The 7,247-nt window shown below is 36.4% G+C and overlaps 1 long non-coding RNA gene across 1 annotated transcript in view; it reads right to left on the bottom strand.

The window, feature by feature from the left end:
• LOC105066185 (uncharacterized) overlaps positions 1-7,247 on the bottom strand; it is a 46,751-nt gene that overhangs the window by 15,181 nt on the left and 24,323 nt on the right. The window lies entirely within an intron of this gene.

Below are 7,247 nucleotides of genomic sequence, written 5' to 3'. Positions count from 1 at the left end.
TTTCATATTGTAGTGCTTAACAGTTTGACTCAAATTCATATAACAAAGGATTCTCAAAAAAACCCCTCAAAACAAGAATTTAGTTTACAGTGGCCTCAGGCTAGTAGTGCTTCAGGCCCTGCCACAAGCAAACAAAATTTTTATGTTAAAGAACCCACCATAAACCCAAGCTTCAAATTATAAAACATATGAGGAAACAAAGCACATGAATGCATTCCAGCAGAACCAAAAGACAAAAGAATCAGACTCATAAAGCTATTAAACATTGGGCTTATATTCAGAATATAAAATGTGTAAATTAGAATCAACTATAGAGCAGAAGACTATAAAAGTGACCAAACAGATCTGAAAAAAAATAAAATTTAGTGAAGGGATTTAACAACAGATTAGACATTGAAAAAACAGTGTCTAAAGAAATCACACATGCAGCAGAATCAAAGAGAAAAGAAATATGAAAGTAAAGATTAGTATAAGAAAGTAACATTTGTGCAATCAGATTTCCAGAAGAAGAAAAAGGAGAAATGGGTCAGAGGATCTTTCTGGATAGTTTAAAAGAAAAATGATAATTTAATAACTTAAAGAATTGGATCTCTATTGTAAAAATCTTCCCAGAAATAAAACAATAAACTCAGACCATTTCTCAGAAAGTTCAAATTATTCAGAAGGCAAAGTATCCTAATCTTATAAGTTATCCCAAAGCAGAGAAAAGGGGAACAAATTGTAACTCAAGAGATCAGAATGACAAAGATTAATCTCAATCATGAAGACACATTTGAAAAATCCAAAACAAAATCCAGCAATAAATAGGAAAGAAAAGGTACAATCTAGTTTATTCCAGGAATGCAAGGGTGGTTTAACAATGGAGAAAAAAAAATACATCACCTGAAAGGATGCAGGAAAAAAATTTGATGAAATTCAACACTTCTAATACCAATAAAAACTAGAAAACTTCAAGAACTTATTTAACCTGATAAACGGCATTTACAAAAAACCTACAGCAAACATCTTAACTTTATAGTGAATCATTAAACTGTTTCCTTTACATGATAAGACCACAATTTATTGTCAACATTGTATTAGAGGCCTAGACTGTGTAGTCCAGCAAGAAAAAGAAATGTAAAGCAACTAGGATTGGAAATTTCCCCTAAAGAAATCTCCAGTGAATCACTTCCCCTACTTGACAGTAGGCAGAACCTGAGACTTGCTTCTAGTAAATAGAATATGGCAAATTTGATGGGTCTAGTCACTCCTTGCAATGAATTATGTTCTGTGGCAAAAGTGATGGAATTAGTCATGCTTGTGTTCACACTGTTGTGTAGGACTCTGTTAGTGACTGGGTGAGTATTCCACTGAGTTTGAAGAAGTAAACTGCCATTTTGTGAGAAGGCCTGTGAATGGATGGGCCACATGGCAAGGAACTGGGGTGGGGTGGGGGGGTCACTAGGAGCCGAGAGCAATCCTCAGCTGACAGCCAGCAGCAAAATGGGGACCTCCATTCTACAGCCCCCCATAACTGAATTCTGCGAGTAATCATGTGATCTTGCAGGAGGGCCCTATGCTCTAAAAAGGACCACAGCCAATCAATGTGGCTGACACATTGATTGCATCCTTGTGAGACCCTGGGCAGGGGACCCAGCTAAGTGACCCAGAAACATGGAGATAGTAGGTGTATGTTGTTTTAAGCCCCTGAATTTGAGGTAATTTGTTATGCCCTGATAGATAACTAATATAGGAAGGAAGAAACAAAACTATCATTATTAGTCTATGATTATATAGAAACCAAAAGAATCTATAAATTATAAGAATTAATAGGACAGTTTAGCAAGTGTGCAGTTGCAACAGACAAAAGATAATTTATAAGATACCATTTACAGTAGCATCAAAAATATATATCTCAGTGAAAGACATGTAAGATCTTTATGAAGAAAATGATTTAAAACTTCAATAAAACAGTAATAAAATACAAGTAGATAAGTTTATGGGTAAGCAGACTCAGTATCATAAAGCTGTAACTCCAAATTTATCTATAGCTTTAATGTAATTTCATTCAAGATCCCAACAAGGTTTTTCACAGAACTTCACAAATTTATCATAAATTTACAGAGGAAAGCAAAGAACCAAGAAGAGCCAAAATACTCCAGAAAAAGAAGACAAGGTGAGGTAAGAAATTTGTCTTAACTTGTAAGCCATCAAGACTTATCAAGCTACAATAATTAGCAGGATATTGACTATAATTATAGACACAGACAGTTCAATAAAGTAGACTGATGGAGCAGAATCGAGAACACAGAAATAGACCCCTTAGTATTTGGAAACCTGATACATGACAAAGTTCGCACTGCAGATCAACGGGAAAAGTGGCTACCTGAAGAAAGGTGTTAGGAAAATTATTTATTCATATGAAGGAAAAAAGTGGATTCTCTACTTCACAATATACAAACAAATCCAATTCAATTGGATTTGAAATTTAATTGAGAAAAAAATTTAAACATTTAAAACAAAAAATATAAAAGAATATCTTTATAGCTCTGATGTAGGCAAGGATTTTAGATATGAAAAGCAGAGCCCCTTTAAAAAAAGACTAATGCCTTTGACTATGTTAAACTTTTGAACTTTGAATCAAAAAAGACACCAAGAGTGAAGAGACAAGAGTCCAACGTGTAGAAGACGAATGTTTCACATATAATCACCAAGTGACCAGTATGCATAATAGACAAAAAAACACCTAAAACTCAAGGGGAAGAAAACAACCCAAAAGAATATGGGCAAAAAGATATGAACAGGCATTTCATAGAAGAAAATACGAAAATGGCTAATAAATACATGAAAGAATGTGAGGGAAATGCAAATTAAAACTATATTGAGATATCTGTGTACTCTTCAGATGGGCGAGAAATCAAAAGCTAAGCAGTATCACTTACACATCAATGTTGGTGGGAGTATAAACTGGCAACCACTCTTAAGATTACATAATTATATATTTATAATATATATAACATAATACATAAATATATAACATATAATTATAGCTGAAACAATTATGTCTTAACATTTATATATAAATATATAATATAAACATCTATCATTGTGTGTGTATATAGACAGGTAATTCTATAACCTTATGAACAATCAGGTCTGCTCCTGAAGTGTATACCTAAAGAAACCCTTGCTGGAAGGCATGTACAAAAAATGTTCAAAGTAGTCAAAATCAGGGGAGAAAGTGCCCGTCACCTGGAAAGCTGATAAATAAATTGTGGTTTATTCATGCAATTGAACACTAAACAGAAGCTCAAAGGATTAAAACAGAGCCATACACATCAACCCCGATGAATTTCAGAAACAATGTTGACTGAAAAATAAGTTGCAGAAGAATGCATGCAATATATCACCATTTACAATTTTGAATATATTGCTTAGAGCAGTAAGTGTGGTTATAACGAAATTCACGGGGATGATAAACACAACACTGTAATCAGGGAGGCGTGGATTTGATTGTGGTTGAGGAGGGACACCCAGGGAGCGTCAACAGTACTAACATTCTATTTCCCAAGTTAGATGGTAGGTTTCCAGGTGGTCATTTTATTATCATGCTTTAAAAACTATATTACAGATACTCCTTTGTATGTAGCAACATTTCACAATATTTTAAGGAATGAATGGAAATGGGTATATAACTGAAAGATACCCAGAGCTTGGCCATAGTTTTGAAAGATGTTGATACCTCCACAGTTGAGACCATGACACTAAAAACATTCTTTATTTATCCATTTACACACTTGATTCTAAAGAATGTACTATCTTTAGATTCTCAGTCCTAAAGAATATATTATCTTTAGATTCTTACCTTGTTACATTCTTTCAAAGAAAATTTTAATTTTTGGGGGGGGTAATTACGTTTTTACTTATTTATTTACTTACTTAAATGGAGGTACTGGGGATTGAACCCTGGACCCCGTGTATGCTAAGCACACGCTCTACCATTGAGCTATCCCCCACCTTGTCACTATTCTTAAAAGTACAGTGAAGCTTGCTTGAGTAATCAGCTTTAAATTATGCAAATAAAGACAACAAAACCCTCTTAATCCTAAAGTTGCTTTTTTAAAAAAAAAAAGTCCATGCATTTATACATGTATGCAAATTGCTATTGAATTAGGAAGATTTCATTCTAAGTAACCAAGTCTTAAGGGGTTGAAGCAAACCTGCTTTCTAAAATATATTAACTCAAGGTCTAAGCTATTTCTGAAAACGGAATGATTTACTGTGCCTCTTAATATCTCCTTGAACTAGGATATTAATGATGGTGGCAGAGCAGGAAGTAGCTCATACTAGGAGAAGCAAACAGCCGCTGGAATATGCTTGTGATTTAGAGCTCTTAAAAAAAAATGGTTAGTTGCAAAAGAAAGAAAGGATTAGTATTTTCCAAGATTTCAGTAGCATCTTTATGAAGAATGAAATATGGATGCTCCTTTTAAATGTAGTACAGAATGTTAGAAAACACTGTGGTTTCTGGCATAGATAGGCCCCACCCCTAAGAGGGAGCATTTTGTAAACCTGACAGTGCTTTACCTTTACCAATGTCAGTTGTGACAAATGTAATGTTTCTGTCTTGCTCTTAAAATGGAGAGCAAAAGCTGGTCTGAAATAGTTACCTTTGCATGTGCTACTATTTCTTTAGCAGTTCAGAGGGCAAGGAAGCAAAGACAAATGCTCTGATTGGTTTTCTGCTTTCCAGCTCCTGGATTGTTGACAAGTCTACGGGGTCCTACCTGTATTTTTCTCTCCTTTCTTTTGTTTTCTTCTCTATGTTGGAGTCAGAAACAGTTCCAATTCCTGCTACGTCAATATGAGCTGTGATCGTGACAACATGACTTAACCTCTCAGCCTCTGTTTCCTCCTTCGTAAATGATGTTCTAATTCCCCTCTCACCGGCGCTGTAGGTGCTAGAATTTAATCAGACAACGCCCATTACACTGACTGGCACATAATGAGTGCTTCAAAAGTTACGTCAGTTTTCTTTCTCTGTGGTCCTCCCTAGGCCCCAGTGTCAGGAAGGACACATACTGAGTCATTTTTTTCCACCGGCCAACATTTATTTGGGAATGACAGATTGTTCCTTTTACAGTTTCTGATCTAGTCACCATCACCTTCCAAACAGAATGCTTACTTTTTATGATGTATTTTCCTCACCCTCTAAGATCCATAAAACAGTCATTTCATCACTATTTTCATCACTATTTAGCGGACTCTTGCTTTCCTAGGCGCCAATGAGGACAGGCAGATGTTGGGGTAGGAGGGTCTGCCCTCTGATGGCTGGGTGCTCAGTCCTGTACCCAGTAGCTCCAAGTTCACTCCTATGGAGAAGGGGCTCAGGTCTGTCCAAATTGCACATGCCCTTAATGAACATTCTTCTCCATGGTCTATTGTGATATCTCTTTGGGTGTCCCAAGCAAAGCAGAATAAAAGTAGATCTACCCATATCAACAAATGATAATGGCTAACACTCATGCACTACTTTTCATAGCATGTAAAGTGTTTTCACATCTATCACACATTCATTAATTTGTCAGGTGTTTACTGAGCTCTGCCACGTGCTAGGCTTCTACCAGACACCAGAGAATAAATGCACTGGTGAGGCAGCCCTTGGCTTCGACATTGTCACTTCCCAAGAAATGTCACTTCCTGAGAAAGCCTTCTCTCCCTGCTCTGTTAAGGAGTTCCTACCTTCTCATTGCCTAACACAGCACTCTGTCTCCCTTACATTTCCTCTTCTGATCTCCTTAGGGCTGGGGCTGTGTCAGCTTCTGTCACCTCTGTAAGACCCTGTGCTCAAGACCTCACCTGTTGCTAGGCCCCCAAATAGCATAACAAAACCAGCTGAGTGAACAGATGAATGGACAAGTGAAAAACGCTCATGGGAAGAGAATGTTAAAGATTCCATGCTATACAGCGTGATGAGTACCAAGGCAGAGCAATGGATTGAGGGTATACAAGACAAACATTAAAATTAAAAAAAGAAAAGAAAAGGAAAAAAAAAAAAAAGACAAGCATTTCATCAAACTACACGACAGCTGAGATTTTTCCTTCTTGCAGGAGGAGCCCTGTCTCAGGCCTGCACGGTGTGTGAACAGCTGGGTAGACCTGCCTGATTCTGGGTGCAGAATGAGGAGGGCCACCTACCTACAAATGCAGATAAGCTACATTCTCCAAAATCAACTTTGCTCAGAATAAATGTAATATTCTGGTCTCCATATGCCATACTCTTACTGTTTATCTCTTAAATGGTTCAGAATTTGGAGAGGAAAGCAGAACACAATTTACCGGCACATGATTGCCCCTTCTCTTACTTTTAAAACTAAGATTCCAATTCTTATGTTAGCTTTTTGTCTGTTCTCCTTATCACTTATAAAAGTAGATCCAACTGACAAGATCATGTTTCAGGAAAACACTACTTTTCTCTTTTAAAAAAGAAAACAGATAAAAGGTAAATGGCTTACATTGTGTACTTATCACAGCACAGAATTACAAATCCCAGTCTTTGTGTCTACCAACAAATGCATAAATGGCCAAAAATAAAATAAAAATTCTTTCATAATTCTCTTCCTGGATCTCAGTATATTAGTATGATGAAAATTAATAGGTCTGAAAATAAAGATATAAATTGTTGCAGAATGTAAAATATGTTAATGTCACAATAGCCAAAAGGTGGAAACAACCCAAATATCCATCATGGATGAATTAAACAAAATGTGGTATCTACGTACAATGGAAAATTATTCAGCCTTAAGAAGGAGTGAAGTTTGACACCTATGACACAGAAGAACCTTGAAGGCATTATGCTAAATGAAGCAAGCCAGACACAAAAGAACAAATACTGTATGATTCTGCTTATAAGATGTACTTGGAATAGGGAAATTAATAGCGGCAGAGAGTAGAATGGTGGTTGCCAGGCAGGGGCTGTGAGGAGGAGGGAATGGGGAATTACTATTTAATGGGTACAGAGTTTCCTTTTGGGAAGATGAAAACATTCTGGGTATGCATAATGGTGACAGTTGCACAACAATGTGAATGTACTTAATGCCCCTGAACTGGACACTTAAAATGGTGAAATGGTAAATCTTACGTGATATATATTTACTACAATAAAAAATGTTAAATATGATAAAGCGCAGACCATGTGTATAATTAAGATCCTCCAGCTCTGTTCTCAAGGCAAACAGAGGACCACATACCATCCCAGGAAGGAGTAT

This window comes from Camelus bactrianus, chromosome 14 (genome assembly GCF_048773025.1).
Source record: "Camelus bactrianus isolate YW-2024 breed Bactrian camel chromosome 14, ASM4877302v1, whole genome shotgun sequence".
NCBI lineage: Eukaryota > Metazoa > Chordata > Mammalia > Artiodactyla > Camelidae > Camelus > Camelus bactrianus.
Note: the sequence above shows the minus strand (reverse complement) of the source record. Positions and strands in the feature narration are given on the sequence as shown.